The following is a 13467-nucleotide window of genomic DNA, read 5'->3' as shown; positions in this document are numbered from 1 at the left end:
TAAAAAAATTTAAAAAATAAAAAAATAAGGTATTATAATCTGACAAGGTCCTTGCAATCTGTGAGGTCAACCAAAAGTTGCCTCGTCTAAAAAAAAACCAAACAAACAAAACAAAAACAAACAAACAAACAAACAAAAACATTATATCATAAAAAACATTGATTTGAAGAAAAAAAATAGAGGTCATCGAACTTTGCATTCTCATTTTCTAGGTTGCTGGGGAGATACCAATACTTTCACAATTGTGATTTGTTAAAAATAACAAATAACAAATTGTGAAATGTCATAAAATGATATGCACCTCTTTAATTGTGGTGACAACTAGCTTTGAAGGAATTATTATCCCCATGAACTGAAGTCAGTTAGAGTATAGAATCATAATTACATGTATTAGAATGTTTCCAGATTATAGGTGTTTTAATATTTTCTTGCCTGAAAAGACAACAGTCACATTATTATGTAATGGTTCTTGAAGAAACTGCATGGAATAGAAAGAATAGTTACAGTTTCATAGCAGTTTCATGGAACACGTAAATGGATTTTATTTTTGCTCAGCTCTACCCTACTGTACAGTGCTTTTCCCAGAGCAAGGGATATCTTTCTGTTTGATTAGGGATTCTTGAACCTTCTTTTATTTTTTTCTTCTCTTCTTCCACCTCCTATTGTATTTAGCAGTACCCCATTCTCAAGCAATAAATTGTATTCCAATGATTTCACATGCATTGATTTCATTTACTCATTTTCTTGAAGATAGATTGTTTACTTCTAAAATTTTTATCACAAGGTGAAGGGCATACTACACTCTTGTTCATAGGAGTTCTTTTGTCAGTTTAGAAGAGAACAAACAGAGGAGACACTTCCATGTCCACAAATTGTAATGCTTTTAAAGGCTGCATATATTCCCACTTACATCTTTTTAGAAGAATACAGTTTCCTGCATTTTAAATTTCATCTTTAGTTTGATATATCAAAATCATTTCATGTTGATTAATGGAGATCATGAAGTCAAGCACGGAAAGTCACAGGATGTTCCTTGATGGAAATTTGTAGAAAGATTTGCTTTCAAAAGAAAAATCAGAGAACTGAGAATTTATAAAGAGGAGATTATGATTCAGTCTTTGCATGGGACAGTCTCACAGCTAAGTTACCTATTAACCCTGTACCAAAATCTCTAGAGCTAAACTTTTTGTTTTTAATTATATTGGTTTCCTGCCTCCCTTAGATTTTGTGAATTTGGTCAAATATATTTATGTAAATGAGTTGTTGTAGGAATTTAAACTTATTTATTAGAATGTCCCTTGGATATTCTTCTTGTCTTCAACTACAGCAAAATGCATAATTTTAAGAGAGTGACAGCATCTTGCTGCCATTGCTTCTGTGCTCTCCATGCCTATAAAAATGGATTTAGATAGAAATTTAGGGTTCTTTTTCTTTAAAATGTTTTTTTAAGTACACAGATTAACTTATGTGAAAGTGCAGCCTAAAGCTTAATTTTATGACCCATGCATTTTGAATATTTAAAATTGAGCTAATAAAAAACAAAACTGTAGAGATTCTCGAGGGCTTAATTTTACTCATATGGCAAGACTTGATGGTTTGTAAGTTTTACAACATTTCATTAAGAAAATTTACCAGAGAAGCAGAGTGGAATATATAGAAGGTTTATCCTAAACTGACAGAATAAAGCCCTCAATAGAGTTTGTTTATATGTACTGATTAACTTGAATTCTTACCTCTTGAAGAAGCACTATGCAAATTATTTTATTTTCTGGGTTATTAGACCAAGAAAGAGACAGAAAAGAACTTTTATTACAGAGCACTCTCGGTCTTTGCAGCCTCATTTTACATCTTTATAAGAATCTCTAGAAAAGAAGGTGCTTTAAGATGACTGCTTTTTTGATAATCCAGCTGCTAGCCACCCAAATGGGTAAGGATGAGATATTGCTTAAGATATTGATTTTCCGGTACCTTCTTAGAGACTACATTTTATTCTTCATCTCTTTTAAATACATAAAATAATATAAATAATGTTTATATGATGTTGATAGGGATTTTTTTAAAAAGTAAAATAACATTTATTTTAAATTTTACTTTTATAAGTAAAAGTTATGATTTAAGTTGTCCTTCACCTAGTAATCTTTAATCCAAAATACCTGCCCTTGAACTGAGGACTATCTTTCTTGTCTGATAAGATTGACCCAAATATGACTTGGAAGTGACTTCTCTGTTTGCTCTTCTATTAAGAAATAATAGAAGAAATAATAGCACGTGCTGTTGTTGCTTCTCTTCTCATGATTTGTTTGTGATTTCTGACGACACCAATCAAACTTTGCTTTATAATAGCCAATCATTTGTTCAGTGGGTTCTTCATTTCCACTTATTTAAGGAAGGCAAGTCAAGAAGTCCCACAGAAATACCCCAAAGAAAAAATAAATAAACAAGATGGCTAATTCTTGATGTTTATGATTTGAATCTCCTTTCAGTTGTCATGTAAGAAGTATAAATGCCAGGCTAAATTTTTATTTTTGGTCTGATTTCTCTGACAGAGATGAATACTTCTGCCCTAGAGTTAAATCTAACAGAAAAAGACACTTATAGGAAGTAAATGCCATATTTTTATCTATAGAAACTGTCTTTATCTCTAAACACAAAACAATGAGGATTTTCTCCTAGGAATTTCTTTAGATGGTGATTAAATGCTGGTAGTGATCAAATTAAAAAAAAAAAAAAAGTCTTATACTTGTGTGGCCCTTCATTACATGCTTTAAAATACCTATGTTTTTATTTTTACTTTATCTTCATTTCTAACCATTCAACCCAGCTTGCTAAGACTTTAAAAGGTATAATTTTTAGGTCTCTGGTACCACATTCCAATATTCATTTTCTGAGACCTTCTTTGCAAATTAGACATAGCAATAAACATTAAAGGCTTTAATGAGTTGAATCTGAATATGTTTGAGTGTCCTAACTTGCTGACAATAAAAATGAAACAGCAGAATAAGGGAAAAACACTGAAATCATTTCAACTTGTTCTTGTAAACTCTACAGTAGGAGAACTTATCTGATAATGTAATCAATGAACTGATTATTTGTAGTCCCCTTCTATCCTTTCTTAGATATTATTCAGTGTGATTCAAGGCCTCTTTTTCAGGCCTTACTTCAGTGGGAGACACACGAGAGAAGGTGGTGCATGACAGTATCATTTCTCTGATCCTCTACACAGACCACCTAATAATATTACAGCAAAGCACATGAGAATGCAAATAGCTATGTTGCTTTTGGTTAATCGTACCTAATATACTGGTAACTACAAAGGGTCTGGATGTTAAGATGGGTCTTTTATAAAGCAGACAATATAATATAACATTGAGAGTAATTATGTTCTCTTTTCTTTATGATAAGTGTTCAGGTTCAGTATTTATATTTGCTTTATAAAAGGTGTATTGTGCTCACTTATTTTTTGGCATGGAAGAGTGCATTATAAGATTACTTTATTCAAAAATTTTTAAATCTTTTACTAGACAGCATCATCTACATGTATATTTCCATAAGCGTGTACCATAACATATACTATAATAACTAAAACATTTCTGCATAATCATCTTGAGAGTAAAGTGATCTGTTGAGATGCTTTTCTCTATGACAAATCAACACCTTGATATTTGATTAAAATACAAGGTCTTTATTTTCTTTTCCCTCCAAATTTAGATAAATTAAAGACATCTGCTCACCAGAAAACATTCATTAAGAGTACATGGTTGTGATGTTGGATGCGTTGGACTAATGCATAGATCTTAGATTCGTGAATATAATTTTCTGTGGATAGTTTGAAAGATATTTTAAGGAGATGTGATGCTTGAGGAATAATGACATTTACTGATTGCATGTGCACATATGCACACATGAGTGTCTTTATGGGGATGCCTATTTGCGTGTAGCTCCACAGAAGTGAGTGTAAATGTTAACTAGCTGAGATATTAAAATTACTAGAGGTGGTCTACATATTTTTTTGTTTCAAAAGCATATCCTAGAGTATTTAGGTCAAAAAATGATTTTTAGTTGATTCATTCTCATGTCCCAAGTGGTTGAATTTTGGGTCTTTCCTCTGTGATCAAGTTGTGTATAACTACCATTTGCAGCCCTCTGTCTAGTGGATGGCTGAAATCATGAGCAAATAATTCTCCGATAGAGAACAGGGGAAAAGAAAAGCACACCAATTTATTTCTCCAGAGTCATTTACTGATTGTGATATTGGAAAATAACTTCATTTTCTTGGGTCTCTGTTTTCTTATTTGTAAAATAGAACATGTTACTTCACAACATTACTGTGAGGATTAAATAATATTAACATATATAAAAGCCTAACATACTTCACTCGTATGTTCACTTAGTTTTACAGATCCTCCCTTCTTAGTGGAAAAAAGGGCAAGATACCCATGGGCAGCAGTTATCCCTGTTTCTGATAACCAGTTCTCATTAAATTTTGATTACTTGTATCGTCTCTTTACACATACATTTTAACCCAAATGCGAAACTGTGTTTCTCTTTTATTTCCAACTCCCATCCCCCAAAATCATTTATAGACGTCTTTGTCTTTAGAACACATTTCTCTACAATTTTAGGGAGACAGCTTCATGTCATAGAAGGGCAAATCTCCTACAGCCGTTAATCCATGAGAAAAAAAAATCTGCTTTAAAAACATTTTATAGGGCTGACTTAGTTAATTTTATTTAAAAGTTATTACTGTAGAACTAGTTAGAAAGAAGTACTCACTTCTGGGTTAATTGGATTAGGAAAGGCTAAAAATTAGTCTGGAAATCCATATATATGTGTAAGTAGCCACAATATTTTTCTGCTTGAGGTTTTTCTTTTTTTTCTTAATTAATAGAATGGTTTATGAATTTCAAGGTAATATAGAATTTGCATTAATTTAGAGTTCAGTTAAGTTTCAAATTCATTCTCTGTGCAAGGCACTATGCTAGATGTGGTTACAGAGGAGGAAGCATTAAAACAAACCAAAAAAAAGGACTGTCCTGACCCCACCCAAACTCCCTGAATTTAAAAATCTAGCAAAGTAAAAAAGATACTTAAAAAACAATAAAAGGAAAGCAAAGCAGATGAGTTTATATTCATATAACAGTTGTTGAGCACAGAGGGTATAAGGAGAAACCTTCTTGGTGCCGTTATTCATAACCTAAGCATGCCTGCTGTTTGCCACTGCTGTTCCAGGCTGTTTGGAGCCTCTCAGTGCTCACTGTGACTCCCCCTGCTCTATCACTCAACACCTCGTTTTGAGAACAATATTTTAGTTTGAAACAATACCTGTGCTAAAAGGGCATGGAAAATTCCAAATTTTTGAGGTTTACTAATAACAAAGTAGGATTTGTTAATATTAGGATCTCATGAATTGTTTAGGCTGAGGAAATTCTTACTCTAGTTGTGCAAAAGAGTATAAAAAAGTGTAAATAAAAGAGGCAAGAAGTCAGCATGAAATGGCTTCATGTCTTAGCTATGTGACCTTTTCCTTATATAAATAAAAAAAAAATGGTTAGGCATACAAACTTTATTTGATTCCCCTAACGATTTAATCAAATAATGTGGGCAATTGGCTGGACGTATAGTAGGCATTCCATAAATGTTAAGTTCTCTTCTAATGTCTTAAAACTCTGTGTCAGCTATGCTATTCCTAATGTTTATTAAGGATGGGGCATTTTACTCCACATATAGAATTTAATCTTAATTATTAATTTAACCCTTTGAATGTTAGTTTTTCTCATCTTCATCTCATATTCTGCTGGGTTCCTTTCTTGCCTTTATTTTTTCCCCAGTGCAATACTCTAAGTGGACTCTCAGCTAGTCCTCAGGCAACAATTTCATGTGAAAAATTAATAATAATGAACTATCCGAGTGAATGTAGGAAGTTATGAAACTTTACTAAATTTTACTGACAAATAATGAATTTTCTTTTTTATTGTTAGGAAATTGTAGGTAAGCGGCACTGAGAACAAATTCTGCTTAAATACATTGCCAACTCTGCTTAATTTAGCTTCACAAATGATCCCAAAGTTAATTTTACCCAAAAGTATAAACCAGGTCCCATGGCAAAAGTGTTATTAATTTCCAATTTGACTTTATCTATTTTCTATTCTTCTGTTGATTGAGCTGGTCAGATTGAGCAGCAAGATGGTGACAGGACAAATGATTGGGTCCAGGGGTCACTGGCTGCTACGTTTCCCCTAAATCAAGACCAGTCTCTTGGATTTGAATGTTTCTTTGCTCTTATTTGCCTAAGATCCCGTAGGCACCAACTTTGTAAAAATTCCCCTTGTCCTCTGTTAAACAACTCCCCGAGGATCTTGATTCACTCCACTGATGGATGGTGACACTTGTTTATGGAAGCTTCAGGCACCCAATTCAAGCAGTCCTGGCTTCTCAAACTAGCTCTGCCCCTTATTTTCTATGTGGCTTCATGTGACAGGCTGTCAGTATTTTCGTCTTTAAAATGGGAGCTGTAATAGTACTTGTCTCATAGGTGAAATAAATATACCTAGTACACAGAATGAAACATAATGAGTGCTAGATAAATGATATCTGCCATTATTATTGCAGGCTAATTAATGGTGCTCTTTTAAATTACTCAGAAAAAATTAAACTTTCATTGATGAAAGCCAATTAAGAAGCAATGTCGCACACTGTGTGAATACTGCGAAGGGGAATCTTTTGTTACATCAGCAACACTGTATCACAGGTGACTGCTGGCTCCTCCTTTCTGAACAGAAGCCAGAAGAAGGAAAGTTAGGTATTTATAAAATCATTTTATTTATAATGCTTGAGAGTTGATAATATTTACTGTATTAGCTCGAGCTTCCCAAGAAGTAGATGCTGAGATAGAGATTTGAGAACAAGTAGTTTATTTGGGACATGAAGGAAACACCAGTAGTGGACTGGAGAAATGTGACGAGGAAGAATACCTTATCAAGCCAACTACCACAATGGGTTATTAGAGCTCAGTCCCACTGTGACAATGCCGTGAGCTAAAGCAAGACACACACCTCAGAGTTATCACATCCAAAGGGTGAGGGAGCTGGGGTATTTATATACCTACCCTTGACAGTCACTAGGTAAGGATCACCCCTAGTGGTTTGTTAGTTCTCTAGCCCTTTGATACAGAGGAGGACAAAGTAGCGCTGGCCAGCCGGGGAGATCCTCACACAGAGAAATGCAGGACCTGTGTGTCCTGTGCTGGGAAGGATAAGGGAATATAAATGCGCACCAAAAGCATATATGTAATTACTTATACAGTAATGTTGGTATAGGTTTGGAGAGCTTTTAGTAAGAATCTTTCCAAATATACAATATTGGAGATGTAGCAGGTTTATATTAAAGTTTGATATTTAAACACACATAGTTTTGGTAAAGAAAAGCTTTAATGCACCTATGGAATTTTACACAAATTCCTCCAAACCATAAATCTTTACACAGTCATCTTTATCAGTTTGACCCCACATTCTTGTTGATCTCTATGAAACTTTGGGGGAACATGGTCAGGGCTTCACGTAAGTCCTCTTTCTTTCCATTTCTTTATCTACCCATCTGAACTACTTTGCTTATCAATGTGTTATCCATGAACTGCCAGGGCAGAGTTTATTTTTAACTTTTATTCTGATTCACAAAGGAGGAAATGTAGTAGACAAACATTTAGATAACTACTGAGCTACCTGATCTGCTTAGTAGTGCATTCACTTACAGATTCTACCAGTTTCTGTCCTTTTGTTATATTGCTGGTAATTGTTATTCCTCTGACATGTTCCACCTCAGTCTTAATAGCTAAGGGGGAAAAGCAACACAGAAATCTTCCTACCTGGTGCTTCATTTTATGTGGGCTCCCTGAAGGGATAGGCTTGTGGCTGTGCCTACATTCCTGTGAAATTAATGTTCCTTCTTCAGACTCCTGTTATTCTATTTATAACCACAGGGCTTCAGTTTTATAAGTGTCCAGAAAGTTCTGAGTAATGCACAGAATTCTACATGCACAGCAAACGCAACCTTGGCAAAATGTAATCCCTGGTGAGAGAGGAAAACAGAGATTCAACAATTTGTTGTTTTTATTGGAATAATAAAACTGGAATAGTTTATGTTTGTGAACACTGTAAACCAGTTGTTGTTGTTTTTTTAATGTAAATTCTATAGCCAGGATATAATGGACCTGTCATGAATTTGGTAAATGGAGAATTATAATATTTAGAGAAAACTTGATTTCTCCTCAACACTTTCTTTCCTTGTTTAATCATTCAAATGTGCTAATTTTTATGGATAGTTTGGTCAAGATGGCGGCTTAAATGAAACACTTTCACGTGAGCGTGAAGAGAATTTGTGTATGTCTAACAACACATTAAGGAAAAATGAGTGCAGTCATTTACTGTTACCATTTCTCAAGTCTTCCCATTTGTTTTTTCAAAATATTTAAAATTTTAGAACTCCATGTGTACCGTTCCTAATGTTTATTAAGGAGGAGGCATTTTACTCAATATATAGAGCCTACTCATAATTATTTTGACTATTTGAATGTAATTACCAATTTTTGTTACAAGAAAAAAATTTAGAATTAACATTAAAAATAGTATAAAAAATTCTGTCTTCAAATCCTGCTGTATTTGGCTTAGAGATCATAAGAGTAACATAAGAGTGATGGTGTTCGACTTTCAAGATACAGTATATAATGGGTGGAGCCTGATATAATGTAATGAAATGACCTTGATATACCAATAAATACAACAAACCAAAATAATAACTCATTGTTCACAAAAATGAATGTGATTCTTTGAATCTCCTTTAGTCCTTGGATCTATAGCTGGGCTGTCTGTCCTCTGGTAGCTCTTTGAAAAAAGATTTAAAAATTCAAAATTATTTAGATCTCAATCTCTGTCTCTCCCCCATCACCATAATATCATTATATCATCTTACAAGTCTTCAGAATCATCATTTGACTTAAAATTGGCCAGTGCGTAAGGGAACACTTAAAAGAGAGACACTGTAGAAGAATCTAGGCATTTACTTAAAGACTAACATTTATGGCATGGATGATGGCATGGATTTTTGTTCCAAACTATATTCAAGATGCTTATTATTCCCATCCTAGTGAGGGCTTTACATCTTCATTCAGAAGCAGTTTGCTAAGGCAAGGGTACCATAGAAGAAACTGAGATTTTGTTTTGTTTTCATTTCTTAGGCTAGTAAATTAAGTAACACAAAGCCTAGCTTTTAAACCTGTCTCTTTTTTTTATTCATATTAATCTTATAGGTGAAAAATAAGTTCTGGTTTTAATTTACACTTTTCTGTATAGTGATATTAATCCTTATAAATATGTGAATTAGCTATTTAAATTCTGCAAGTTATCTTTTAATGTACTTTGCTCATTTTTCTATTGGTTTTTTAAGTATTTTCCATTTTTATTATAAAAATGTCAGACATATACAAAGGCAGAGAGTATAGTATAATGAAGACCCTTGTTCTTGTCACCCAACAAGTATTTCCTCATGGGTAATCTTGTTTCATCTGTAATTCCACTCACTGCTTTTCCTTCCAGGTTATTTTGAAGCAAATTGTAAATATAACAACTATAAATATTTCTGCAAGTATTTTTAAAATATAAGGATTCTTTAAAAACCATAGCCCCAATGCCAAAATTAACACCTAAATTTATAATCCATTATTATTTTCAAATGTTCAGTCAATGTTTATATTTTCTCTTAAAAGTTTCAAACAATTCGTTTTAATTGACATCTAAATAATGTCTATACATATGATTAAATAAAATGTTTCTTAAATGTTATTTCATTTATAGGTCATTTCAGCTCTCTTTTTTTTCCCCCACTGGATTTTTTTTTTTTTTTTTTTTTTTTTAAATAAGAAACCAAGTTATTTGTCCTATAGAGTTTTCTATGGTTTGGATTTTGCTATAGCATCCCCATAGTGTCATTAGTATCCTCCTCTGACCCTGTGTTTCTCATGAACTGATAAGTAGACTTTGAGGTTTCTGAAGATTACTTCACAAATGGTGGTATGCACTTCCATCAAGAGGGATATAATGTCTGGTTATCTTTCTTTTTTATTTTTTATGATGCGATGGCCTTTAGTGATTATTGTCCAGATTCATTAATCCATTAGGAATGGCAAAATGGTGATATTCTAATTCTGTCATTCCTTTCTCATTTATTAGCTGAGATACTTTTATAAAGAGAAACTGCTACTTTTCAACTATTCAGTGACTCTGTAATATAATATGTACAAGAAAGGCAGAATACATGCTTAATTCTTTCCCTTGTAATCAAATATAATTTGTTTCCCTATCATTTTATAAAGATGACCAGTAAAGATTCTTTTTATTATGTTTTGTTTTATTTCGTTTTGAAAATCGTTTTGAACTCATGGAAATAAATATATTTGCTATGTTTCAATCCACTACAGTTATATTTCTTATTGATGCTTAAAGTATCTCACCTGAGGTCAGTGGGAATGTCTTTATGTTGGCTTCTGAGTCATTATCTTAATCTGCTCTGGGGACTAAACAAAATACCACAGAATGGGTGGCTTAAACAACAATTTCTCACAGTTCTGGAGGCTGGAAGGCTGAGATCAGAGTGCAAACATGGTTGAGTACTGGTGAGAACGCTCTGCCTGGCTTGCAGACTGTCTGTCATCTCTCTTTTTGTGTCCTCACATGGCAGAGACAGAGAAAAATGCAAGGTTTCTGGTCTTTTTATAAGGACACTAATCTCATCATGAAAGCCCCACCCTCATGACCTCATCTGAACTTGTTTACCTCCCAAAGTCCCCTCCTTTAAGTACCATCACACTGGAAATTAGGACTTCAATATGAATTGGGGGGATGGGGGGAGTACAGTTTAGTCCATAGCCTTCATTTTAACACAACCTTAGTAATCTCAGGTTTTTTTGCTTTCAGGTAGGGCAAGATATTCCAAGCCATTTTATGCTTTTCCTATGCCAGCAGTGGAGTCAGTTAACTTTCCAAGGAGCTTTGGCTCCTTTCTGTAGGAAATGGTAATTAAAAAACAAAACCTGGGTACTGAGATTGTTCATTGCTTTTACTTTAGTCATTGTTTCTAAGTATTTTCAATGGACAGGAACAGGATTTTTTTTTTCAAGATAAAATATATCATGATTTCATAAATATATTTTCAATTCAAATTCGAGACCATGCCTTTTTATTTCATTTCATTGATCTTATATCTGTTTTTCTTTTCTTTATATCAAAAATCTTGGTTTTTAAGGAAACCATTAGTTTTTAGTTATTTGTAAAATGAGCCTTAGAATAATAATAAAGTCTTACCACCAATATGATATTGAAAATTTTAAATATTTTATAGCTTTTTTATTTTCCTTAAATTATATCTCAGTTGAGATTTACAGCAAAATTACTGTATATTTAAACTTACTTTGTGTAGTTCTTCTCTGTATGTTTATAACACCAAATGTATCCTCCTTTGGGTGTTTTATTTTACTTTCAAGTGTTTGTGATTGCTTATTTAATTTAATTTTTATTATAATTATAAAAATATTAATATGCATTCAAAGTAAAATTTATAAAACAAAGTGTATTTAAGTCAGTCTTATTGTTATCCCTTGCCTCTCCGCCCTTTTTCTTTCTTCCACACATAAATATTTTTAATTACAGTTTATTTTTTATTTACATAAGCAAAAACATGTGTATTTATACTCCCTCCCCATTTTTAGATAAATGATAGTATACTAGTCACAGTTTTCCCCATTTAGCTTTCTTTGCATAACAGCATATCCTGGCCCTCCCTTTATAACAGCACATGTAAACATTGTCCATTCATTTTTGTCAAGCATATGAAGTTCCATTTTGTGACTATGTCACAATTTATTTAACCAGTTCCCAGTGGAAGGGCAATTGGCTCGTTTCCAGTTGTTTGTTACAAAAAATATGGTACCAGTGAAGAGCCTTGAGCAGATACAAATAATTTTTCTGTAAATATATTTTGATTTCAAATGGCTAAAATTTAGACTGTGCAAAGATGAAAATTAAAATCACATATAATCTTACCACCCAGAGAGAAATACTGTTAACTTTGTCCTATAGCTTTTGTTCTGTTTTCACACACCCACAACCCTAAATGCATGAGACTGAGAAACTTATACACTCCTGCGGCCTTTTCTTCAGTTTACGTTGTGGTTTAAGTATTACCCATGCCAAAAACAATTCTCCATAAACATTAGAATATCTGCATGATATTATAGTTGACTTCTCCATAATTTATAGACATATTATACCTTCTAATACATATTGCTATATTACAAATAAGGAAAGGTATTCTGATTTGTACTCTAAACAACTGTGCGTGTATACCTATACTACCGTCTAGTGAGACCTCCTTCGAATTATGATTTAATAGATTAGGGCAGGCTAGAGATTTTATATTCCTAAGAAATGCCCAGGTGATCCAATGCTGCTGGTCCTACTTCAACTAGCAAGTGTATAAAGGATGATGATGACCTAGTATTTTATTTTACTTTTCTAAGATTGAATAAGAGGCCTAGATTTGGCATGGCTATTTAGCTTAAATAAATGGGCACCCTAGAACATATATGTATTGAGGTTTCTAAGAGACCTCCTAATGAAGAAACTCAGTCTAGGCTATTTGAGCAAAATCCTAAATAAAGTCACACTATTGGAAAGTGTCACTTCTGGATATCCTTTCTTTTCTCTTAATCCTTTGATCCCAGAAACATGTTTCTCTGACTTTTTAGTTATCTGCCCTTTGGCCTATTAGAGATGTGTTACAGTTAAACATCAAACTATGGTGGCTCTTTGCTGTAATAAGCTAAGGAGTAATTTCTTAGTGAAGGCAGGGACGGTTAGGACTTCTTTCTCATTCTATTTCATGTGTTTCTGAATCAACACCAGACTGTCTTGTTTGAAACCCTTCCAGTGAGGCAGGTCATAGGATAAGACCCAATGAGGCTCTAAAATTTTCCTAGAATATGTTTCCTACATCTCTTGCAGGACTCATAGTCTCAAAATTTCCATTCTACAAATAGTTGGTTGGCTAGCCCTAGTAATACACCTATAAATAGTAAATTATACCTGTTCTCGAAGATCTTAGAGTTTAGGAGGTTAAAGAGGCATGATAATTGGTAATTATAGAATTTATGTATGGGAAATGCTATAGTAAATTACAAGTAGGTACAGAGGAAGGAATTATAACTCAATATTTTAGAATTTTTTTCCAGGAAAAGTGAAAACAAAGGTATAATTAGCCAAGGGATGAAAGGGAGTTTTGGAAGGAGGGAATATCTTATAGGAAGGTTTAGAGGTTCAAAAGAGAGAAAAAAAAAAAACGAAAAAAATAAGGCAAATTGAGGAACTGCATGTAATGTATCTTGAGAATACAGGGGGAGATTGCGATTATGTGTGTGGGTGC

General features: G+C 33.3%; 1 protein-coding gene across 1 annotated transcript in view; it reads left to right on the top strand.

The window, feature by feature from the left end:
- The first annotated feature begins 6652 nt into the window (after positions 1–6652).
- Positions 6653–13467, top strand: part of RBMS3 (RNA binding motif single stranded interacting protein 3) — a 264594-nt gene continuing 257779 nt past the window's right edge. Inside the window, exon 1 of the mRNA XM_039843482.1 lies at positions 6653–6799. The gene's annotated coding sequence lies outside the window, so the exon portion shown is untranslated. The remainder of the gene's footprint in view (positions 6800–13467) is intronic.

The sequence above is a fragment of the Pteropus medius genome, unplaced genomic scaffold (assembly GCF_902729225.1).
Source record: "Pteropus medius unplaced genomic scaffold, Ma_sr-lr_union100, whole genome shotgun sequence".
Classification (NCBI taxonomy): domain Eukaryota; kingdom Metazoa; phylum Chordata; class Mammalia; order Chiroptera; family Pteropodidae; genus Pteropus; species Pteropus medius.
This window is presented reverse-complemented; position numbering and strand designations above follow the sequence as displayed.